This window comes from Neodiprion fabricii, chromosome 2 (assembly GCF_021155785.1).
Source record: "Neodiprion fabricii isolate iyNeoFabr1 chromosome 2, iyNeoFabr1.1, whole genome shotgun sequence".
Classification (NCBI taxonomy): domain Eukaryota; kingdom Metazoa; phylum Arthropoda; class Insecta; order Hymenoptera; family Diprionidae; genus Neodiprion; species Neodiprion fabricii.
In genome coordinates, this window is record NC_060240.1 from 41,243,948 (window position 1) to 41,270,260 (window position 26,313).

General features: G+C 41.3%; 2 protein-coding genes across 4 annotated transcripts in view; both read left to right on the top strand.

The window, feature by feature from the left end:
- The window catches only part of LOC124175298 (neurocalcin homolog), a 108,287-nt gene that overhangs the window by 13,018 nt on the left and 68,956 nt on the right, over positions 1-26,313 (top strand). The gene's annotated exons all lie outside the window — the stretch shown is intronic.
- LOC124175300 (neuronal calcium sensor 2) overlaps positions 1-26,313 on the top strand; it is a 97,084-nt gene that overhangs the window by 12,985 nt on the left and 57,786 nt on the right. For both annotated transcript variants that reach the window (XM_046555390.1, XM_046555391.1), the window contains exon 3: positions 12,132-12,197. The gene's annotated coding sequence lies outside the window, so the exon portion shown is untranslated. The remainder of the gene's footprint in view (positions 1-12,131; positions 12,198-26,313) is intronic.

Here is a 26,313-nt window from a genome sequence, read left to right on the forward strand (position 1 = left end):
CTTGTCTCACGATAAATGACGTGCGTTAGGCACAGACTGACCAAGTACGTATCCAAATTAACACTGGGAGATTCATTCTGTTCAATACGGAATAATGACATTATTGCGTCGACTCTCGCTTTCATCGAGTCGTATGTACGTAGAACCCTGTGCGTGACTGTGATAAACATTATATATCGCGAACACAGGCTCGTCGCGTGATATTAGCTCGACACTAGCTGGACGGCTGGCTCCTCGTACAGCGAATGTCGAGCATATCTGGTACCCAGATCGAAGGTTCGTTAAAGGACGCCGGAAGGGATGGACCTAGGCTTACTTTACACCCTCCCCCTCCCCCGCCCCTGCCCCTGTCCATCCGCCGTTAATATTATCCACCACCACGGCGTTATCGCCGTTGTCAGCTTCGTTGTTTTCGACGAACACGCCCTGATATTCGATGACGGAATAACGTTGCCCTAATTCACCCCTGCGGTGGCCTTCGGGTACGGTACAAACTCACCTCACAATTAGGCATACATGTATGGAAGCGTGACATTGGCGAGGAATGTAGTTATATATATTCCGATATCCTCCTTATTCGCAACTGTTTTCAACCCTGCAACGCCGCACGATCGTCCCTTGGTTCCTTGGCCAAGTTGCAATACCTCGGAGGAAACGGGCTTTGTCGCATGCTTGGCGGCAGCGTAAGCCGGTCGTTACGTAACTTGCGAGCATGTTCCTTGTCACGGTTTATATACCTTCCCGGGGCTGACCTAGGTAATTTTCTTAGCTGCCGTGGCCTGGGTGAATATAAACTGCGGAAGCATTTAGACGCCCGGCGAGGAGAATCGCATCGCTGCTCGGAGGTGAGGAAAACCGTTGTATGAATTCCGCAGCGGTATCGAGAGCGGCTGGGCTGCGCGGATCTGTAGCGTGTATTTTCTTGAAAATTAGAAAATTGTGATTTATCGTTAGAAGTGGCGGGATGGGTTTCGTAATTTAGCACGAAATTTGTGGGAGGAAGGGAAGTTGGCTGCACGATTTTTACATCCGCATCTTGAATACCTTATCGTGTAAAGTTTTTTTTCTTTTTTTCACCGCAGGTTGCGCCGTATTCCGGATGTCGGATCGCCTCCCAGTTCCGACCCTCTGCGTAATAATGAAATCTCTATTTATGCAATGCATATACGCGATTGCGGCAGCCAGTCGGTCGGCTTTCTGATCAATTGTAAAATCCAATTATATCAGGTACCCATTCTCCCTGCGGCCGTTGCGACCCCTCGTCCGTCGGGTGTTATGACGTAACACGTGAATATGACGTTGTAGGTGGATATATGTATATACATTAAAGTAAATATAAGGAATGTGGTGTAGTGAAGATGAACCGATTAACCAGGAAACGTGCGCCATCTTTTCTCCACCATGCCTATTTATACGCGCGAAAAGTTTTGTCTCGTTTTTCTTTTATTTTTTTAATTTTTATAAAAAAAATTTCTCTTCCGACGACTCAATGTCCCAGAGTATGCTTCAATGTAATTATTTACAGACGCTCGTTTATATATAATATCCGCGGCGTTTTGAAAACGCGCTCCCGCGAAAGTAATCGGAATAAATGTCTGGCAAAGCCGCGGGCAGGTAGGCCGGTATAACGTATAATGTGTATCTTGACACGCAAACTGGCTCGATTCGAATTACGCGAGCATGAAGGCTCTCGCAGTGTCTGCCGGCACGCGATTTACTGAATTATATTTACAACAGGTTGTAACGTTCGCCTGACTCTATGGGATTTCCTTATATACCCGTCTGCTACTTGAACAGTATTTTCAGAAACTGTAAACTTTCGACACACTTGCGAAAATAATTGATTGAATGATCAGTGACACTTTCGTAAATCGAAATTTCTCACGATTCATCTTTTGTTATTTTATTGCCCCTGCAGCAGTTTTTTCCCATAAAAACAGAGAAGGAAGTAAAAAAGAATAAAAAAAATATGACAACTAGTTTTCGGTAACCGCGGACCTAATTGTATTATACGTGTTTGAGTCGTACGAACCACGTTTGAGAATAATATGGTAATGTTGACATTTTTCGAATCTCTCAATACATATATGTATCGATGACGCACTCAATTAAACTAATGTTAATGCATTCGACACACGAGGATTACGCATATAGAATGTTCATCTAGCGGAATGTGTTGGCGAGAATTTGGCAGAAATTCAACGCTCTGTTTGTCACAAAACACACGTTGATGAAACATTTTTCAAATTACTTGTGGATTTTCGAATATCAGAATAAAATGATGAATCTGGAACTTGTGATTCGTCACATGAATACGAATGGGTTGTTTCGTCAATTGCATCGCGTCCTCGGTAACTTGTGACGTGCTTTACGAATTTCATGTACGCATATCCTACGACAAAGTAAGAATATGTACTGCAAGTAAATTGAGATGAAATGTCTTTCCTTATCTACGATTAGTCCGTTCTCTTGCTGTCTTTAGTCCGTCCTTGATTTCTTACAAATATCGAAACGATCAGGAAATCGTTACATCGTCACTTCAAAGAAGTCCAGTTTTTCGACCGCTGAAACTGGTTATTTCTCACGTATTATAGATGCCGAATGGCGACGACGACGCTGGGATGACGAAGCGGCGTGGATTCGCTTATCGGTCGAGACTCCGCCACCCTCGTACCTCGCCTTTTCCCGTCTGTGAAACACAAACATTTGAACCCTGTCAGACCCCAGGCTGTGCAGAGTGTGCACCCAACCCCGTGTCGAAAACCCTCCTCGTTATACACATTTTTCGCACGAACAAACCCCGCGCGAATAAACCCAACTCTGATTGATTAAACAGCGAAAAGAAAATCGCCATGCCTCATTGGCGGCTCGCTCGCTCAACGCTCTCAACATTTATCGTCCCCTACTTTTTCGGCGTTGGATTGATTATTATTTTGTGGAAAAGGGGTTAATTTCGCATCAGTGAAACGCCTGGATTTTAACTTCGGGGATTGGTAGGGCGTGCCCAACTTTGATCTTGTACACATATATGTACACGGATAGACATTTGTTTGAAAGATTTATTAAAATGACGACCAGATTATATTATTTTTTCTCACCGTCCAGGGACACGTCCCCGTTTTATCAGAAATTCTTATGTTGCGTAGTAATTCACAAAGTTGACAATTTTCGTAGGAATCTAACTTGGAAAGTTTTCACTATTTCCCAAAGACGACGATGAAACGTATAATATGACAAATAGAGTAGCGGTGACTCCAAGTCTCACTGAACTATAAGAAAATCGTAATCGCATCGTCGAGCAATCTCCCATCTTGTCTTTGAATATGTTGCGTTATTTTTGCAGACTTTACCGCCAGTGACTAGGGAGAATTGTACAGCATAAATGCCAAAAGGTCTTGGGGCGAAATTGAAATTTCATAAAAAAAACAATGCTCAGCGTGGAATTTAAACTGCGATGCTGGGCGAGTATCGAGTAGGCGAGTAATTTGCTATTCTCGGGGGGAATCTTTGTAATACAAGTTCTAGACTTGTGTTATATTTTGACGCAGTCAGTCCAAGATACGTATCACATCCACTCTACGTTCCTGTTCGGTACGGGAATTTAACCCGATATTTTGAGGGAAGAAGTATCAATTCGCTGGTTCATTATTCCTATTTCGTTACCGTTACTTAACGATATGGATAACTTCTTCCACTACTTTCATTTTTACTATTTGCGGATTACAGTTATTGACGTTCGTTTATTACTCGTTGCTCTGGTCAACTAGTAAGACGTAGTGTTCAAATATTAGCTCTTCCTTTTACCATAGACAATAATATATTGCGAAAAATGCCGATATGTCTTTAAAATGCCAATAATTATATAACTTTTTGAACCAATTTGTCTCTTTTGTTTTGTTTCTTTTTTGAGAAAATTATCTCCATAAGGATGAACGAAAAACATGCTTTCTTCATTAACAGTCAATTACTGTATCTGCAAGTAACGCTTATCAGCAGACACGTTAATGTGCGAAGAAATTAAGTATTTGTGGGAAAAGGAATGAAGATATTGATTGAAGTTGATTCCTTTCCATTTACCACGAATTTTAATCTTGTTTTAATTTTCTCGTTCATATTTATAACCTACTTTGTCACTTTTCTCTCTGAAGAAAGTTGATAAAACATCAGAGTATTATTATTTAATTTCATTCCGCAGCTGTTGTTCAACCCCCCTTATAATTTTGCTGCATAAATGAATTTACCGTCGAAATTTATTTCACCGTTCAGTTTTATTTATCGCTCTTGCACGATACTTTTTCACCATTGCTACCAAGTGACCCCCATCTCCTTATCGGACTGCAAGGGGAAAATGATTAATTCGCTTCGGGATCGAGTGACACGATACGAATTCCGTTTCGTCGTTAGGGTTATTGTATTTCGTTTTTAATATTTCTCTGGCTTTGAAGGGGTGATTCGAGTGGCGGTTGGATGATCATTAGTCCGTTTGTATATTCATTAATTCAATCGCGAAACATGAAATTCAATGAAATTTTAGGGTCCGCCCGGACTGTTCCACACTTACATACGGTGCGTGAATCGAGGATTGGGTTGATGAGGAGGTCCCGAGCGTACAATCTGGTTAAAGAGTTCAACACTAATAGAAGATCAATATCTACCTGCGAACCGAATGATTTAATCAAGGTTAAAAAATCGAAGCTGAATTTGACTCATCTATATTTTCCTAAATGTTGTAGCGAAATAATTTTCTCACTGCATATTTGTCAAGTCATCGATGTCGATATCCGAGCTGTGTAACGCACTCTGTAATCCTTTTTATTCCTTCGATAAATAACACGTCGAAAGCTCAAGCTCGTCGGTGGACACCGGGCCTTTCCCTTGTAATCCTTATAAACTCGCTCAAATACACAAATCGCAACTATGGATCCGCCTTGCGGATTTCTGCCGCAGCCGAGCGGAGAGGGTGCCAAAGGGATGCTGCGGGGTTACCGGAGGGGGGCTCCGACTAACCGTCGTGGCACCCTGCCAGCATCCCTTTTGGCGTGTCGCATAGAGACTCGGTGCGCAAAGCGGGTTAATCGTTATACGTCGTTTCGCCATATCTCTTTGCGCTCTGGGTATACGCGGAGGAAGAATGAAAAATAAAATGACAAAGGATGAACGTGGGTATTTTTTATTTTTATTTTTTTCTATCGATTTCGCCATTTGCTAATTACGGATATGCAAAATGACAGTTGAATGTACGACGCAGGAATTTCCTAACGAACAATCGGTTTAACGTTTTGGATGAATGAATGAATGAATGAATGAATGTTCGTTACCGGAAAATTTTACAGTCGGTAGTTTAATGGATTGTACCAATATTAATTGCTTGTAATATAGAAATTAACAAGTTGCAAAACTAATGCATACTTGCGTTAAATATTGCATGTTTTCCGATGGCGTAGTTAGAGTTTGAGCAAAAACAAAATAACTAATGGTATTGTCAAAGAATTTCCTTTTCGATGATTCATATTAGTCGGAGCTTTCGCGAAAACGAAATTCCTCGCGCGCTTAGATTGCGAGATACAAGTTCGACTTTAGATTAGAGCAGGCGCGGCAATAAACTGTGAAAGATTCGGAACTCGCAGAAGTCCATGGACAAATCATATGCTGTAGGTACACATCTATCTCGGTTCGATAAAATATTTACCCGATACCGCCTCATTCATCCGAAATGTTTCGCTACAGACTTCTCTCTCTCTCTCTCTCTCTCTCTCTCTCTCTCTCTCTCTCTCTCTCTCTCTCTATTTCTCTCGGACCTGTTAAGTTTATTTTTTCAATCTTTCAGCGTTTCAATCTTTCGCACACCAACCAACGCTCGGTTGTGTCCTAATGTGTTATGACTCCTGCGTCTGTAAGATGAAATCAAGTAATCCGCGAATTCGTCAATCTCGTTGCTTGGAATTTCTTCATTCGTGTAACTCTGATGTAGACTTTGCAAAATATCGGCGGCAGGGATCAACGTGAGAATGAAAAGGATAGAGTAGAAAATCGCGAAATACATTCGAGTCGACCGAAGAGCTTCTTTTTGCTCATAGTCAAGTGGTACTTAAGTCAGAGGGAGACAAAGTTTTGCGTCTTTTTTACCCTCTGCAGTACGAAAGAGATCTCTCTTATTTTCCACCAACGACGTGCAGCTCCTTTGAAGTACTCTCGATCCTATCGTTCTCATACCCTTGTTCTCCAATGCCTTTGCAGCCCTCTCTTAACGGCGCATGCCTATACAGGCCGTCTCAGGTCGAGTTTCTAAAATCAAATGCTGGGTCTTCCGAATTCACTATTTAAACCAACTTCGCGTGTTTCATATTACAATCATGTGTTTTTTCGTTCGTTTTGTAATCAATTGTGTAAAAAATGTCAATCCCAGCGATCCGGAATCATCTGGACTTTTAGAGTTTGGGTAAAAAAAAAAAAAAACATCGAAATAATACAATGACAAGGGCAAAAACCTGTTTTCTTGTAAGACCCGTATATTTGCTGCAACTTGAAATTCTCTTCTTGCCAATGTTGAAAAATGTTATATATATATAATATTTTCCAATTGTCAATTTGCCGATATTTTTGGAAAGCCATTTTTGGCATGTAGTTGAAACGCGGCGTGGCGCGCAAATTATCAACATCGTTTAACCTGGTGCTTAGCGAGAATAAATCGATTCAATTTTTCTATCGTTTGGTAATTCACCGCGTAAAGGCAGCACTTGACAGCGCTAGCGAAGCACGCTTTCGTTACCGGTAAAGTCGGAACTTTCGATAATGATTAGTCACGGATGGTAATAGTAGTGACGGTCGGTGAATACAAAGCCAACTTGGTTCCGCAATTAGCAATACGAATTCTTCGCTTCACGTTTCACCCAGTGTTCCGGTTTTATCGTTGAACTTGTTGTTTTCTGTCCGTTTCGGAGAGCTTGGGGAGTAACATAGCGAATTAAAATGCGTTCACCGGCCTCACCGACTGCTGGTACGTTGTTACCGAGGGTTATACATTTCTGCGTCGATAGGACAGGGAGCATCTCGGTGAGTTACCGATCGAAAATAACAGCTGCACACGTCTGCGAGGCGGATTCGGATCAATGATCACCAGGCGGGGAACAGGGGTCTTCGCTTTCAGTCTTTACGCGTCAAGGGTATGATTGAAATTCAAGGGAAAACTGCTGGTTGTTACGGCTATACCGGTTTTCCTCCATCGTCCTCCTTCAATATCAGTATAATATTGAAACATATATTGTACAACAAAGCAACAACGTATAGAGAAGAAGCTTCCATGTCTTTTTCCATTTCTTTATCACTACATATTACAATCATATGTACATCTGTGGATATGTATACTTACATCTATGTATAAAATTTTTGAAAAGAGCTTTCATCGCCCACTTTTCATCTACATTGAAAGAAACTCGTCTCTCCTCTCTATGTTTGTATCCCTTGAACGCAACACCAGAATCGGAATCGAGGTGCTCTCATCCCCGCGAGCGATGGTAAAATGTAGACTGTTCGAAAAACGTTGCAGGAAGGAAAAGTACGGTTTTCGTTATACATGTACAGAATTCGCGTAGAGTTATTCCCACCATCTTGGAATAATATGTGTATACATAATATATTGTATACACATATATTTCATACTCGTATAGGTATATACGCCACTTTTTCAACACCATGATTGAATAAACCATGGAGCTTTTAGGAGGGATGTTGTCTGCTTACCCTTCCGTACAGAGCTGTAAGTACTCGTGGTTGAGTTTCGGCCAGTAAATGGATTACTGCAGACGCGTATAACCTAAAAGCACTCTGAAAGCGTCACCATATTCTTTTCCGCATTTCTTTTCTATCGTGCCTCGTTTCACCTCATAATACTTCAATAAATGCTTCCCTCGTAATACAACATATATTATCTTACCTATTACGGGACTGTTGTAAAGCGTTTGGCTACTGTTTGGATACTGCGTGACTGAAATTTCATCATTTATATCAAACTCTGGTAATGTTTTTGTCCAGTTAGATTGATTATTGCCATGATTAATATTTTTTATTTTCGATCGGAGCTTATTGTACTACCGAAATATCTTCACGAAATTGCCTGCAGTCTGTGGATTTAGACCGTGTGTGATTGTGAAATTGTGCAGCGATAAAACGTTGAATTTCCAATATGATATTTAGTACATTCTTAATTTCATGTATCAGACTCCAACTTCATATTGTGTAAATATGAAAGATTTTACGTAGCGACATCCTTGAATTAATTATTTTGTTTCACAAACTCCCCAGTGTATTCGTATTTTCACTTCTTTCTTCCGTGTTACATTTCGTTGCATACCTGTGCTAAGAAAGTTCTTGGCTGCGGTCCGTCTCGGAAATTCAAGACTTGGCGTAAACTCAAAATCCGATTTTTCGCGTCCGTTTGCACTTTACGTCGAACTTATTGTTAGAAAAGGGAACGCCCTATTAAAACTCCTAACTCCGCGTGTTAGATTTCTTCCACCATCTTCTCGATACATCTGTATCTACGGGTGTTTTATTGTGTCGTGACGCGTGTGTCCTCTTCGTACTCGCATTGTACATAAAACTCAGGCCTGGGTTTTTAACGCGTGTGTATATATATATATATATATACAGTAGTAGTATAAGCTACGGTGTAACATTAGAGTGCGGTAATACACCTTAAACTAGATTATATCCTCTTGCCGTAATTACCTCGCGGCCGGCAACGCTGTGAAGTACGTAAGTACAGTTAACAATTATCTGCGAAACGAGTTTCCAGCTTTTGTTGTGTAGTTGTTTGGTTGTTATATCTGCTGCATACCTGCCTGCTTTGCTTTTGCTTGCCGGGCGAGCGACGGTTTATTACATAACTTACAATTAGACCGCGTTGACTAATTTGAAGTCTGCGGCAAGCAAAATGTTGAAAAGTTACACTCCAGCCGTTGCCCTCGCCCCTGCATACGTTTCATTAATTCATTAAAAAAATAAAATTGAGGGTACCATAAAACGCACGTGAACGCAAATAACCCTCAAGCATTAGTTCACACCTTATATTTTTCCTTTTACCTTTCTCTGCATTAACCCTTTGTCGGTCAGACGTTTTTCCACTCAATATTTTTGCCCGAATCTTGTTACTCGTGGGGGTTTTTGGGATCGCCGATCATGAATCTGAACTCAGAATTTGATCATTTCTAAATCCAAGATGGTGGATCTAATATGGCGGATGTGGAATCGAACAAACTTAAAATTCGACGATTCTGACCGAAAATTAGATTTTTCCATATTTTAACACCCATACGATGTAACAAAGATCGTTTGTAGCTGTAAATGAACAGCGACAAGGCTAGGATATGGAAATCTTCGAGACGGGACGGATACGTGCACTGAGCATCCCACTGTGACTGAAAGGTTAACTAATGATAATATCCGGACCATGCACTTGATCGGAACCGGACGCCGGAACGAAGCGAGCGAGTTCTTTACCGCGGAATTATCGCGACTCGATGAAAAGTTGCCGTCCATTTAAAACTCCGACTTAGCAACTTTCGTATACTTTTAACGGAGCCATTTATCGCGAAAGATATTTCACGCTTTTGTTGGTAAGCCAGGTCACCTTTACGATCCATGTATGCACATACATGTATTTGGTATAATGCATGCAACGAATAAAAGGAGGCGCGGGCATATGGGTAAATTTTTAACGCAGCACGGATGTTGTTATTACATGCGCTTTGACGATTTGCCGCCGAGCTGCTTTGATTTGACGTTAGAGCCGCAAATGACGCGTTATTGGCCTTAAAAGTGCCGGCGGTTTAATTGCAGCGGACATACGGGAAACGAAATATTTGCCCCGATATTTTAAAAGGCATGGTGTTTCCTTATCGATATCTGGATTTATGTGCCCAGGTGTCATTTCCGGGTCTTAAATTTACCGTCAAATAAATCGTCCAGCGACCGATAGGCGTGAAATAGATACACAGAAATAAGAACTACGGTTCGTGTATGGTGGCGAGAAAAAAAAGTATCACACTCATCCGTACCAGGAATTATAATTAGGGTAATATTCGGGTGGAATTCGAAATTACCGTTTCAACGAAATATAACGAAAAGGAAAAGGGTAGAAAGTGAAATTTATTCAAAATTATTCGCAAAGAGAGGAGGACGCGTCGAATCGAATTCAATTTCGACCATCTCCGCAAATTTCGTTAAATTTGTTTTCCTTCCCACCTTCCGCCATATTCTCTGCCTGTAAGCTATACACGTCCACCTATATACAAACCTTATAACTCTGAAGTTTATCCGCTACGAGGTAAAAATAAGTTTTCACTCCTCTCGATCGTTTGCGAAAACAGAGTTATACCAACTTTAGCTGGGGCAGTGACTGATTTTTCAATCGTTGAGAGAAGATATTTCGCATAATTTGATAACTATGTTGTTACCATTTTATTCTTTTGCTAATTAAAACGTACCTGGAAGTAAAAAATTAACGTCAATCAAACCCGATTGAAAATAAGCGAAATGGAAGAAGAAGAAAAAAAACAAATCGATATCCTGTAACTCGGGCAACCAGTGTGTAAATTTACGGCTCTCCGGCACGCACCCAGGAAGCGATATTAGAGGTTTGAAAAAAGTAAAGCTCACGTTTTAGACGGTTTTTTTCTTCATCAAGGGAACAAGAGGTTCTTCAGTTAATGAGGAATGCAGCCGAGCGTTCAAGCTTTGCGCTTGTGTTTCTCTCTCGCTCTCTTGTTGGTCATATTACATTCAGTCAATTTTCCTTTTGTCTCGCAGCTCGTCTCGACGTAGTCTTCGCGTTGAGTAAACCTGGAGAAATGATACTCTGCTGGTATTTCCCGTTTTTGAGAAACGGTTTGATTCATCTTGCATGCACAGTGGAAAAACCGACACAACTTTTTCCTGTTACTCACGTCTCTCAATCAGGGTCGCGGTTTCGCGTGTCCAGACTTCGACCATTCTCATATATCTCTCTCAGATCTCGTTTAGCGAAATACTTGTACCAACTTACATATACAGTCTTGATATCGACGAAATTTTACGAAGTCGATCTTTAGGTTACACTTACATGTATGTCAACCGGTAAATAATCTATTTAATGAACGGTTTATACCAACTTCCGTGTATATCGTGTATACAGAGCTTGCGACCAATTCGTACCAGCCGACAGAAATGAAAAAGAAAAATAAAAAAATTAAACAATGTAACGAAAGAGAACAAAATCAAAACTGTCGACGAATCTTTACAAATAAAAAACGACAATCAATGACAAAAATTTCGAAATATCAAATTATTTGGAATATCGTCTACCGCGTAAAGTCAGAATAAAATAAAAATTATATAATCATACCGGTTATTTTAGCTTAATATCGCAGGGTGTATTACAGTCTAAACGTAGATCTGCAACCCGTCTGAATACCTCAATCTTACCGCTTACGCATCTTCTCGTAGTGGAAATTTTATTTCCGAGTTATACGCACCTCTCTGGAAATCGTCGTCCCTTAAGATATTCCAAATTTTGGATCGGAATTTTCGTACCGTTCGACGGCCGACCAAACACGGGCTTTACTACTGCGAACAAACATCGCTCTGGAATTCTTTCAAACCAGGCTAATCGTAAGATCGGAAATAAGGCCAGGAATATCGTTATTAATCATTGACTTTTTTCTCCTTCTATGTAATAAACATCTTTTCTTATTCAATTTACATTGCAATTTCTTTATCTCAATAATATCTCTTCACTGTACGTTGTACCTCCGTGAATCGTCGTGATTTCTGACTCGTTTTCCATTTCCATCCCCATTTTACCGAAACACCGTATATGATAATCCAACTCGTCGCACTAAAGCCGCGTCACCGTTAGTCGGAACGGCATGCGTCTCTTGAAACTGATCGGTTCCCGGCTCTCGACGAGGATGCGACGGAGATATTTAACCACTGCAGGCAGCAGGAGTGCCGATCCTGAGAGCAAATCCTTGTCACCGGTACCGGCTTCCTGCCTTTCGTCGTGCGACGATGTTGCAAACGCCTCGCTCGACTCCCGTATATACTACAAATTCAAATCATCAAATCGTTTCATTCGATCTTCTCCCGTTTTTCAGGTGAAGACGTCGTCGCCTTGCCTCGAATCCTCGACGATGCGACAACGGGGTTTGATATTTTCGCCGGTGAGTCAGACTTCCTTTTTCACCGCATTCGTCCGACGACGACGATGACGATGTTGATTGCATGCGCCATGGCGCGAGGATGGCGAATGGTCCTTTGCCGGCTTAAGAGGGGTTATTCTGGTCTAGAAACTTGAACAAATGTTGTTTCTTTTTCGTATATTACTGTAGCTACATCTTTTAAAAATATTTCGGTCTGAGACCGATGACAAATTTCCGAAAATTGAGAAAGCAACGAGCACCTGAGTGAAACAATGTACGACCGCTCGGTATTAGCCTCGATAGATTTATTAGCTTCAAGCCTAGAAAGATCGTCCTGTACGGATGCGGTAAATGCGATAGAAGATCTCCTACATGCCCAGCAATCGCCGATAAACGATAAGAAAAATTCCCATTTTAGCTGATACAGAGGTAAGAGTGAAAACCGAGGACAAAACTTTAAACGCATCAACTTTGAATGCGTTTATCTCAAAACTAACTTTTTTTTAACCCGGTTTACATAAAATCTCGAGTTCTATCCGTCAGATTGACTTGAAATTTGGTATGAATCTTCGGTATACATCCTTCTATGCTTGACATACCACGGGCTTTGCGAAATTAGTATAACTATTAAAAAAAATAAATAAATATTCATTCTGGTTTCAAACAGTCAGCATTTTCTCCATTGTTGGTACGGGCTGTAACGACGTCTTTACCAATCAAGAAAGGTCGTTGTTTTTCTTTTCTAGATGAACGGGAGCAGTAGAATCGTGTCAATCACCTGAACCGGTTTTTTTTTCGTTACGCCCGTATTTCGACCCCTATAACTTGTTCAATTTCCATTTTGTTTTTCACAAAAGATCTGACAGCAAGTTCTTTAAACACGAATAAAAATTTTGTGAAAATATGGTTTTTTTTTTGACATCAAGCCCGAAAAATCGTCCGAAATCCAGACCTCTAGACCAGAATGCCCCCGTAAAACCGGCGTGCTAAAAACCACACGAAGTTTCTAAAGAACAGGGGCCGACGAGAACCCCCCTTTATTTACTCATGCTCAGTTTTCATTCGCGTGGTCCCGCTTTATAGCCGGCTACGGGTCTCCGGTGCGTCGAGAAATCTCGGGATTCTCGTCCCAGGATCGAAAGCATGCTCAGCTCACTCCGGTTCGGAAGATCCCTGAGCTTTTGCGCTAGAGTGTCTCGAGCCTAACGTAATTTCCGTATAATATTTATGGGCGGGCAAGAGCGAGCGAGAGGAAAAGGATAGAAAGGGAAAGAAAAGAAAAGAAAATACGAGACAAGACACAATGGAAGGGAAACTTTTTCCCCGTTTTATAAAACCGTCATCCGTATCTCCTGCATCGCGCGGTACTCTCTCGTTGTATCCTGTATACTCGACAAAGTGGAAAGAAGTCGCGTTACGACTTCTTCTTTGCAAGCCTCCTTTTTATGCCTCATGCGCGTTACGTACCATGAATTTTATACGGTTTGACGGGGGTGAACCACCCCCGCCTTACCATTTCTACCATTATTTACCTTTTCTCTTTCGGTTAATCCTGTCTTTCAGCTTTTTTCATTTTTTTACATTTTATATGAAAAAGATCGGAAAGCAAAAAGGTGAATTTCATTTGACCCTTGTCTTTGTACAACCTTTGGCACCTATATTAATTAGAGTCTGACGGAGAAACGTTGAAAGCGGTTCAATTAAATGCGATCGTTGCTGTTTCTCGCGCTCTCTCATTTTTTAGATATTCAACGTCATCGCTGCCCCTGTATATATATATATATATATATATATATATATATATATATACCTGTATATATACACGAGTATATACAATTAAAATATCTCACGCAGCCCGCAAACAATATTCCTGATTTAATTGAGACTTTCGTCGCCTCTGGCAGATCTGTCGGTTTCAGGAATCGCAAGTCTCGCGTGAATAATATGCAGAAGGGATTCTTGCAGGTTTCAGTCAAAGTTATGGGTACGAGAGTAAAAGCAGTTGTCTGATTTCAGTCATAAAATATCCCACTAGCCTAGACTCCCGATCTTCTCTCTGCCCACAGCTATACGCCCTGAAATTACGCGAAACGATTCGCCCAGATTCGATATCAATTCGAAATCGTTGTTATGCAAATGTCGAATAAAAGTTAAACTCGTATCACCGCCAGGCTCGAGTGCATTTGATACTAATTTTGAAACGTAGTGTGAAAAAAATGTGGGGCAAAAAAAAACTGTACTCAAACGTTGAATATTTTTTGGGTACATGAATTTTAACGCAAAGACGCTGATTGAACACGGAAAGATTATTTTTTTTTTTGCAAGATTTATTAATGATAATAATAATTTTTACGGTGTTAGTTGTTGTAACATAATAGAATTCGAGCACTTGTAACGTTCGTATCTTTTCCCTGTACATACTCCGGGTTTCACGACAAACATGATCGGGGAAAAATATCTCCAGAATGCAGGCAGAGGCTCGCTGGAAGCTGTGAGCTGCGGCAGTAACGGGCAGCGATAACTGACCGTGGTCTCGTTCTCTTCGACAAATTGAATCGAGAAGATCGTTGAAAGCTGAATAGCGGAGCTCTGAACTATGTACGTATAGCACACAGATACTGTAAATCCGTGAGGGGAATAGTTATGGGGGTAGTTTCACGTCTCAATGACTTTTTTTTTAATAATTTTACTTTCATAGTAAACTTTATGTAATACTTACAAATTTTTACACATAAAAGAGGAAGTTATGTAGTGATATAGAAATTTTTTTGTTCATTTTTTATCGTAAATCCGGCTTACATGATATCTCAACTTTCGTACATCTGAAAGAAAAAAAAACCAAAGAGATTATCAAAAAGTATACTTGTCGCTATTGTCTGAAGCAGAATTATGCAAATTCGATTAAAAGAAACGAAATGGCGGATATTTGAAATTTTCGATCTTTTTTTTTTTGAACTTGAATTATTGAAACAATGGATTAAATATTCATTAATAAATTTGACAGTGCAGACGATAGCGACAAGTGTACTTTTTGATAATATCTTTGTTTTTTTTTTTATTTCAGATGCACGAAAGTTGACATACGGCCTCAGCCAAATTTAAATAGGGATAACTTCAGGCGGCCATACCAGCGAGATTTACCATGAAAATCGAACTTTATAACTTCCTCTTTTATGTGTGAAAATTTTGACATCATATTAAACAAATTTTACAACGAAAAGAAAAAAAAATAAATAAAAAAACGTAACAAAAACAGTCATTGAGACGTGAGACTACCCCCTTGTGTAAATATTATACTCGGGGCAAAGAACATAAGTAAAAATATCTCCACAGCGTGTGACTCGTAACGTTACACAGAATACATTCAGGCTTATGGCAAAAAGTCGCCTGCAGTATGCAAAGCCACGAATAAGAAAATTGAATTTGTTGTAATACCACACGCTGGAATCAGCCGAAGGGATTCTTCTTCATTATACAAACACCATCGGTCCCACTCTATCGCGTATCTCATTGGCGGCCTGATACGTCAAGTCACAGGATTCCCGATTCCCTTTCCCTTATTTGTGACAATAGCGAAGAACAAACATCGCGACGAAGTAACAAATACCTAACGGGGTCTCCCGAATCAGCGCCGCCTATTGAGCCCCTGTCACTCGCACGCGGTTCTGCGATATGTTACGGAAATGGTAAATGGCGAATCTCACGCGAGGAGCCGCCGAGAAACAAGCCTCTCTTTTTTCACCCGTCAAGAACGGAACGACTCGAGTCGACGGACGGTCGGGTTTTCCCGGATAATTGCGACCGACCTCGTCCCCCTTTCCCTCTACGCAATCTCTCTCCTCATCTTTTCTCTTGCCCACCACCGCGCCCCCTTTTTTTTTTTTTTTCTTGACTTTACCCGCCGCGTGAGGCACGCGTGTTTTCGTCCACCATCACGATGAGGTGTACAGGGAAATTGAAATAACGGATCTATAATTAGTTTATTTAATTCACTTGCACTTCGTTTTTAAATATCGCGTTTTTCAGGCAGCTTAGTCACGCGTAATTGTTGCTTAAACGTCTGCGGGATATTGTATGCGCTATAAGCTGTACATAACGCATTTCACCGAGCTCCCGTTGCGAGGGATTAAACAAGGCGTTACGAGGCTGCGGTGTTATAACTTGAACACACAGTCATTCGTTATTGCTTGTACACTGAATAATAGCGATGGCCGCTGGTAACCTCCGGTCGTCGCGTTGATGGATCGAATAACGAACGAGACGAAATGAAAGATGCATGTAACGTTGAAAGATTAATGTCTGAATAATAATCAGATTATTATATTTACGTAGGCGCAGACGGAGAGAAAGTGAGGAAGAGAGAGAACGCTATGAGCCACGGTAAATTTATTCATGCACGGTTGGATAGAGTACCTGCAGACAATGTATTCGATATAACGCCTGGAAGCTGCATGCTTATGTATGTATTATGTACCTAATATACTACCTATTAGATGTAATGAATTTGCGATGAAATAATAGGAATTCATATACACGGTTTAGTCGGGCGTGATGTTGCCTTTATTGAAAAGGTTTCACGCGGCAGTAGATGGGAAAATTATTGCGGGTAACGATCGCGAGATTTTGTACCACGCCTCGTTGTTGCAGTTGACAAAACGCGACGTTCGCTACACGCTTGCGGAATATTCTCTGATTCACTCGTGCAAGAGATTGATCAAATTTACCATATCAATTCAATATACGGATTCGACAGATCCATGTTAGTACCTCATTTGTAACGATCAAATTTCTTCCTTTCTTCCGATAATTTTCTTCAATTATACTCCGGTGAATTAGTTACAGTAAAGTTTCCGTTTTAAGGGGTTACACCACTGTAAAAACAAAAGAAAAGCGCTTTTTGACGAGCTTTTTTTTGAATGAAAGAAAAGAAGATAAGGTAATAATATTTAAGAAAGTTGTCAAACATGTATTTAAGTATAATACAAAAAATTATTATTAACAAATATTTAAAAATAGCGGCACTGGAGTCATTCTCGCGAAGCATGCGGCACGCGGTGTATTTTTCAATTTGAATACAGAAGAAAAAAAAACTGCTTAATCTACATGTCTATAGCTAGAGAAATGCGTAGAGGATTTGTAAAACATTGATATTCTGTGTAATTAGCGAGAATTCGAATGAAAATGTTCAATATTATCTTTTATCAAAAAAAAAAAAAAAAAAAAAGGTGCATTTAATATGTTTTTACAGTGGTGTCACCCCTTAAGGGGTTGACATTGATGTATGAATGTATAATATAGAGTTACCATTTATTTTATTTTTTTGCGAATTTTCGCTTCGGTGGAAGGGAAAAAACATATTAGACCCCCCACCTTCCCAAAAAAGAAAGAAACAAAAATCGATTAAATTACTCGGCAACCCCTCCACCCCAAAGTAACGTTGAAAACTTTTTGCCCAGTTTTGCGAACGTACGTTTTAACAATCTCTCCGCCGCCGTATACATATGCGTACAGCGTTGGTATATTAATATGTACATACCTTCGTAACCACTGAATCATATCGAGGTACGTAGATAGATATACATGTATGACATCGTGCGTTTGCCGCGAAGGGTTGGAGTAATTTAGCGTTAACGACTGTAATATATTTTTAAACTGGATACGACGGACACTTTTTAGTCATGGTTGGATATCTAGGTCTGCACGCTTGCGGAAAACTCGCGGAGACACAGACACAACCATCGGCCAGGCAATGTTACGCGTCGTACGCACGTGGGGGGTGTAGGTCTCTTGGTGTACGTGTGTAAAACCACCCCGCCACTCTTTTTCGACGATGCAGAAGGCTGCTTTGCCGGCGTATTGCGGCGCTGATAACGGGCGAAAATCCGACGATGTCCCTCGCCAGCACTCGCGTATCTCGTTTTTCTTATTTCCTTTTACAATCTTCATAACCGTTTTTGCCCTAGTTGATGCATCTCTCTGGATACTTTAGACAAGTCTGTGGTTTTTCTTCCAATCCTATTTTCGCGTATCATTACCATTTCTTTTTGTGTAATGTAGTATTAAACAAACGTGTATGTATGGTGTGTGTGTCGTACTTGTTTATTGTTAGACGACAAGCTCGGAATAAGGAATAAAAGTATAATACCAATCATATCGAGCGCTCGTTGCGTGCTAGTAACCAGCCCAGGAAATCAGATTCTCGATAGGAAAAATCGATCCCTTTTAAATTACCATGTAAATGCTGCGTTTTTTTTTTTTTGTTTTCGTATTTTTTATTACTGGAATCTAGATATTGCGGGCGGAGTTTTATAATTATTCACAACGAGGCTGCCGCGATCTTTCGAGAACGAGAGAAATTGTGCGAGTGGCAAGGAAAAGAAGTAACCTGATCTTATCATTATACATATGTATATGTATATGCAATTTTCTGTATCACATTTTTCCGATTGCGACAGGAGATCCCGCGCTAGAATGAAAGGTGAATAAAGTAGAGCGAATGAAGGGGGGGGGGGGGGGGGGGGGGAGAACGAAAGAAAGTCGTAAAGTGACAATTGCAATGCGCGGCATACGCTTCGGTCTTGAATCGAGGATTGCCGACATAGCAACAATAAAATTTACACAGCTCGGTTGTAAATTCGGGCGTAAAAAATATGCAGATGTACGGATACGGATACGGATATTTTATTCACGACTACACGATCCGCCATGGCTGCTGTCTGTGTGCGTGTGTGTTGAAAATGAGCTTATTTCAGCTCTGGTGACGATTTGTTTGTCCCTTCGATTTCTTTGTCTCATTTTACTTTTTTGTTCCCGTTTTATCTCCTGGCTTTTCGCTCTCTGTTTTGTTTCCCATTCCTGAGACGTATCCCAGTTTTTTCGTATGCGAGTGAACGGAGTATTGTTCGGTACTTCAGATTGGAACGTGCGGATCGACTGGTTTTTATTCCTCGAAGATAAAACTAGCAAAAGTGAGGAAAATCGTGTTCTCCGTAAAAGAGAGTCTGAAAATATGACAGTCATTTAATCAGCACCGGCAGCTCCTTAATTTCAACGTCCTTTCTTCGCTTCGTCTCTTGCAACATACCGTGGAAAAATCTTTATTTCATCTTCCGACTGAAATTGAAATTGAAATCCTTACGCGGCAGTCGGGGAATTACGTCAGGAAATAGTATCTTGCGCGAAGCGTTTAGCCAGTGAGTTTGAGGAAAATCATCGGCCTGTTGTCAAAGAGAACCGTAAAAAATGAAGAAGAAGAGAAAAATGATATGGAAATATTGAGAAAACAGAGGAGTGAACTCCTCACTCGATGCTGATGTTGCTCGAGGGCGGTGGACGCAAGGCAAGAGTAACAGTTATTGACCTTTTTTGGTTGAATCCGTTTGATCCTTGGTTCTAAAATTACCAGAAAATTAATTTGCCGTGTTTAACACTCTGGCAATTGGTCTCTAGTCATCGAGAAATTCACAATTTGCGCCGTCAATTTATAATTTTGGAAAATAAAAGGGTCAATAATTTATTCGGTCTAAACGTGACGGTAACTGGTACTCTTAGCTTACGTTTCTTTGTTTGTACGTTACAAGGTGAAGATATGTGGATGCTAGAGCACAGCAGCGAGCATAAAGTCAGGTATCATCGTGCTTTCGAATATCCTTAATACTGCGAGGCTGAGGTTGGTAACGTCAACGTATCGAAACGTTGAAACAAAAAATTACCATTTCGCACCTTTAGAATAACTGAAGAAGTTGAATGAACAAAATCTGAGTTTGTTGATGCTGCATTATAATGCGGAAGCTGTAAAATAACGAATTTCACTAAAATTTCATCGTTACAACGACGTTACAAACTTACAAGACCGTTTCTTCGCCAGCGTAAATCGTAGACACCGGGTGTTCCCCGATTCTCGTGATTTCCTTCTGCCTTTCTCACACACGAATTCTGCACGCTGCGAGTTATGCCCTAGACCAGCAATATGCACCTTGACCTCTCGTGTGTCGCTCGAGTAGCTCGCGATTATGCGAGACGTGGTGACGGTGAGGAGATATCGCGAGCTGTGGCAGCACGCATTATTACCTTTAAACTGGCAATCCAACCAAGTTTCCACAATCTATTTGGGTCATCGTCGCATAACTTCATGCTCTTACCTTATACCGCATAATCCACTTTTTCCGCCGATGTGAGAGTCGAGTAGACTGGCGCTCGTGGCGGATACTGAAAGCGAATGACGGTGTTCGGTAAAAGACATTTTCATGTACTTTTTGCACAGCAGTTTCGTAATAATAGATACGAGCTTACAGATCATCAGTTTGGAAGTGCGTCCTGACCATTGAATGAGATAATCTACCCGATGTGGTTTCTATTACTTGTCAATTGGATTTCCGACAGTGTAATTACTCCACTGTTTTGTTACCGTTCGTGCGAAACTCGACGTGTAGGTCAGCCGGACGAAGAGCGGATTCGTTCTAGCCAAACTGCCGAAGCTAAACTACTAAACTACTGCATTATTGTTTGCACGGCGCTTTAATGCCGCACGTATGGATTATTCATGAAGCTCACTGGACCGCCTGCTGCCACCGCTGCACAGCTTCCACCTTCATTGTCGGTTCAGAGATGCGCACAGGTTTATGGAAAACCTGTTTAACTAAGAAATTAGCCCCCCTCCTATTTGCTACCGCACCAGACTTCCTGAATTTACCGAGATAAAAGAATGGCGGGACTTTAATGTACAATTATTTGGAAAAATGGCAGTTAGAAACGACATTAACGCAAAGCATTTCCTCAATAAAATTTGTAAGTCGATCATATGGAAATATGAGGTCTGATTTCTGTAGAACAAGTTGTACGTCTATTTAGGGAGTTTCGCGTCACTGCTGTGACTACGACGTCGTAGATTATCCGGATCGACAGATTTCAATCCGATCGATCTTGTATTCGAGGGAAGCATTATACGCAATACAGTGATCTTGGCTCCGTCGATGACAAACTCAACGATCCGCGAAGTATGTAGTCGAGGAATTTCCCTCTACCTGTAACGAAACTTGGTGGGAATGCTTCAAATTCCGCTTCTTCTTTTTCTTCTTTTTCATCTCCTCCCGACGTTTTTTTTTCTTTTCTTAATATAATTACCGCGTGCGCGTAGCAAACGTTCGTTTAATCGGGTTACCTTTATTCCGGATAAATGTCGAATGAAATCCCCGACCTCCCTACCAATCCATCCTCCGGTCTTATACCACCTCGCGGGACTCTTAAATGATCGTTTTATCGAGTTTTTTTCGACAGGTACCCTGATCAAAGTTGGGTTTTATCCAGGCTGTTAAACGCTGTTTGCATACTCCCTTCCCTCATCGTCTCCTACTCAGTCTTGGGGAAAGCTTTTCACAAGATTTTCCATCGCACCTCCCATTTATTAGTACACAGTTTCGACTTGAAATTCACGATCCAATCGTACGTTCTTACCGTAGCTTATATTTTCCTCTTCATTATTTCTATCGCTTCGTAATATTGCGCGTCTTATTTAAACATAGTATACTCTGTTACACTCCAACCGTATATTGGTAAAATAAAGAATGTAATACATCGACTGAAACTCCGAAGGGAATTTCTGCGACTCGTTCAATTTTTACCATTGCAGATGAAAAGTTTGAGTAATACGTCTAGGTACTGGGCATCGACTATACGGTGTATGTGAAAACTTGTACGACGAGTAGGAGTCCGAGTACGGTCAGGAACGTCGATGTCGCAGTTTTATTGGTAGTCCGTCAACGTGATGAATTTCTTGCCGCAGTTAGGAAACGTTGAAGACCAAATGTTTTTTTTAACACCCGCACAGCTGCTGTGGGCAGGTAAAATGGTTTACTCGAGGTCTCCCAATCGGCTCTCTCTCCTCTCTTCCCATAACGTATCTTTTTTTTCCAACGATCTCTGGTTAATTCAATTCGGATATCATCAAAGACGGTTTTATACACCGAGCAGAAGAAATCCTTAATCTCAACCATTCAGAGAATTTTTAAACTCGTCGTTGTTAAAGTCGCTGGCCGTGCAATTATAACAATCATAGTCACGAGTCTTGAAGAGCTTCGTGTTCCTGACAGCGGTGCCTTTAAATTTACCGAGCTTTTGTAAGCATAGGGACAAAACCAATCCGAGAACGAGCAAAGGCACTTGGCACAGAGACTGAAACTTGGTGATAAAATTTATATCAATGCTGAAGTATATGTAAATCTCATCGTCGGGAGAACGGTCTGGGAATTGGGAGGAATGGGTGGAATGGGAATTTGCAGATATGTGCCCGCACTGAGTTGGTGGAGGCTGTACCTACGTATGTACCTCACCCACCTACCTTCGTACGTCTCCTACGCCGGCACACTGGTTCCAAAATCATTTGCATTTTAATTGAATAACACCGCTCGCCGCCCGCCCGCCGTACCTTATCACGTATACTTGTAATCGAATCGTCATTCGGCGTATCCTTAATTAACTTACTTATTAGCTTACCGACATTTCCGAGCTACCGCGGTTCTTTGCCAAAACATACAATGGAAACTTTAATAACCTGATTTGGCATTGTGTGCAGGAAATCATCGATGATTCGAAGCTTGCATTCCGCGCGCACCTCGAGGTGAGAATGACGCATCCTGCGAAACACATCGGGGCATTGTTGGAGCATTTAATTTGTAACTGGCCGATTGTTTACCTCAGAATACATGTACGGGTTCGTAAAGGACCCCGACCAAATTTTAAACCGCGCTCCTCAGTTAAAAATTAATATTATCGGTTGGGAACCGTGACCGTAATTCAATTTCACCATCTCGCGGTGTGGTTTAGCCGGCGGTAGAATCAGTTGCTTGTTAGCTGTTGCGCAGAGTAATAGAAGAAAAAAAAACCAATCTCAAGATGCCGCTGATTTTTCGTGGCAGTAAGTGATTTTTTTTTTTTTTTTTTTCAATCATACGGAAGCAATGTTCTACGTGAACTCGTACGCTTTGTGAAAAATGTACGCTACTCTGCATTTTTTTTTTTTTATGCGAACTCGGCGGCTTTGTAGAAAATGTATGTCATTTTTTCACGCATAAAATGGCCCAAAGATACGACTTAACCTTCTGCGACGAACACCGAATGGTGCATCGGTGCCTTCACGCTACTGCAGTCGAATGAGTTACACGGTTCCTTCCTCAAATTATCATCACTGATTGTATACTATTTTTTTTAAATAAAAGAGCTTGAAAATGTACGAAAACATATTGAAAACACTTTTTTTACGTTACTTTATTACGTTTTTATTGACTTTTTTCGTATTTTCAAATCCCGAAATAAATATACTTTTTCAACGGGACGTTGGAATAGCAAATTTTCTCTGTAAGTCTCATGTAGCCTCTACAAATTCGCGATTGAAATTGGGAAATTGATTCGCTAAAAAAAAAAAATACAGAAAATTACGTTTTTGCCTTTTTACAGTATTTCTTGACAGCTAATTGAGTTTTTCACCGACTAAACTCGAATAAAAAAATAAAATAAAATGTCTTATTCGCTCTTCGCTACCTCATTAAGAAAGCGAAAACGTTTATGTAGGTACTTAGAAGTCCCATTATTTCCTTTTAGAACGATTTTACGACCGAGAAACACGCGGGGCCTTATCGACCCCACTCACGAGTTATAAGGTAGAAAAAAAGATACGCGTGTTCTAGAATTAAATGAGCGCGGGGCGGGTGGCATTTAGCGATCAGATTCGGACGACGACGTACCCGATTTAAGCCGTCGCCTTCCCGTGCAGGCTGATCGTCGCGGCGTCGTCACGTTGGTCTGACGCAACAACCGCCTTCACTACTTACCGAGCTGCACTCGACTCTGCTGTTCTTCGAACACTTGGCGAATTCGGGCCTCCAAGCACCGCCGTCAGTGTGGTTGCGAATATTCACCACCTTTCTCATACCGATTCTCACGAATTCGTCGAATAAGGATCGTAGTATACTTTCGGCGCCGGTAACTTTCCCGGCACAGACCCTTGAGTGGGTACGTAAGTTTCGCGATTCTGATACCTACATCACTTTCAACGAGCTGACGAAGACATTGATCAGGATTAATTGGGTAAACACTCACCGTCTCCTGCTGCTCTTGCGTTGTCCTCCCCCTCCCCCTCCTCATGCCACTGTACCTTGCGTCAAATTTCCGAAAATGGAACCCGGCGATGCGAAACACCGTCTATAAATCTATGTTCTGACAGATTGATGCGTAAAAGTTGTAACGTAGATAAGCCATCCGATACAAAAATTGATTACCACAGGTTTTATGATGCTGGTCATCTTATGTAAAAATTTGCTCGTTCATTGGTTCCTTGTCGAACGTCGACTAGAGATCGGTATTTGCATTAGCGAAATTCTGTAACAGCGGTTCGTTTGGCTTCGTAACAAAACAATTTCACCTACATTGCAGCTGACTGTGCTTGATACTGTAGGTGTCTTTTAAATGCCTTACTTACGTTAGCCGAGGTAGCGAGCAGTTTGACTTCTTGAAGCCGTTCTTTGGCGTTCTTCTCAACGAGCATGCGTATAATTTGATTTCACCGCACTCTGCGCTGTACATTTAATCCTTTCTCCTCGTCCCTGTCGTTAACATCCTGACCCGGTTAGAAGCTGCACGATCAAACTTCTTGGTCGTATCTCTCAGTCGCACGGGGGTAAGGAGTAGCGGTTAGGTAGATTAATGCTAATCCACCCATGTTTACATGGCCGTGACGCTAATGCAACCTTCGGGAATTTACCTCCGGAGCGTTAACGTCTGAACAAGAATACAGCTGCAGCTGACGTAGGAGCCGAAACTCAACCTGAGGTATTCGTTAACGAATTTCGCTCTCGTACCGAGCGAAGTATATTCCTATTACCGTACTTTACTCGATCGCGGATGGATCGATTTTCCACAACATCGTGGCGCATGCAATTACCGGGATGCTGGGAGCTGGCTTTGTACAGTCGCGAATATTTGCGATACTTCGTTGAAACGCGAAGAACGCCTGTTTTGCTTCAATCGCATCGCCCGACAGACCGAGAACACGTCTTTTGACCCATTTACACGTACGCTACATGGCAGGGTGGGTGCCCTCAGCATCGCGGTGCGTACGATCGTTCCCGACGCAATTTTCTTCACCGCGCTTACGTCGCACGAAGTTTCTTTCTTCAAAGAAAATTCCTCGCAGGTATCCGTAATTGTTCTTGACATTCGTCGTAGATTAACCTCTGTGACCGAAGTTACATTTTTATTGCGGACTCGACTAATTTAGCCGACGTATTTCCCTACCTTGAGTCCGACGACTCACCTGCTTGTACTTTTCTTTTCACCTTCTATGCTATGTTTACTCGAGATGAAAATTTAATTTCTCCGTCCTCCATTCTACACCGGCCTCGTTAAAATTTACATTCAGTTCCTTTGTCTCTTTGGTGGTTATATACTTTTTTCAAAGGAAAAAAGCAAAACGACCGTACAAAGTGAAAAAAAGGACGTAAGAAAAAAAATATAAAATAAAATCCCAAAAGGCGAGAACAAATAATATCCACCTGCAAAATCTTGTCTCTCCCACATCGCGCTCCCAGCTTTTCGTGCTAAAATTTTCTCTCTCTCTCTCTCTCTCTCCCTCTCTCTCTTTCCCCCCTCCCTCTTCCTTCGTTGTATACGTGTATTCCTCTTATACTCTCCTCTTTCCTTCGCATTGAATCGCGCAGCTGAATAGCTTCCGCTTGAAAAGTCTTGTTTCTCGTCGCGTTGCGACTAGAGGGGAATATTTGTAGCTTACAGCCCACGGTTATGTGCTTATACTAGACTCGGCTCAGACGTCTGTAGATTCTCAAAAAGAATAGGTAGGTACCGGGTACACATGTACGAAGCTTGGCAAGAAACGAGTGCAGGGATTTCATGCATGAATTTCTTCGGTGTTGTAAAATTTTTCCCTTTTTTTCTTTCTACCCCTATCTGTTAACAATTGGGGCGGGGTGGAAGAAGCTCTGCACTTCTGCCATAGGCAAACTGACGACGCAAGTAGGTCACTCGTTCTAAATTTTATTTCATGTTTTCCCCCATCCACTCCCGCAGGACAATTGCCAAGTATAAATAATTAAAGGTTGTTTAATCGAGGTCGAGACCTGCAGTGTTC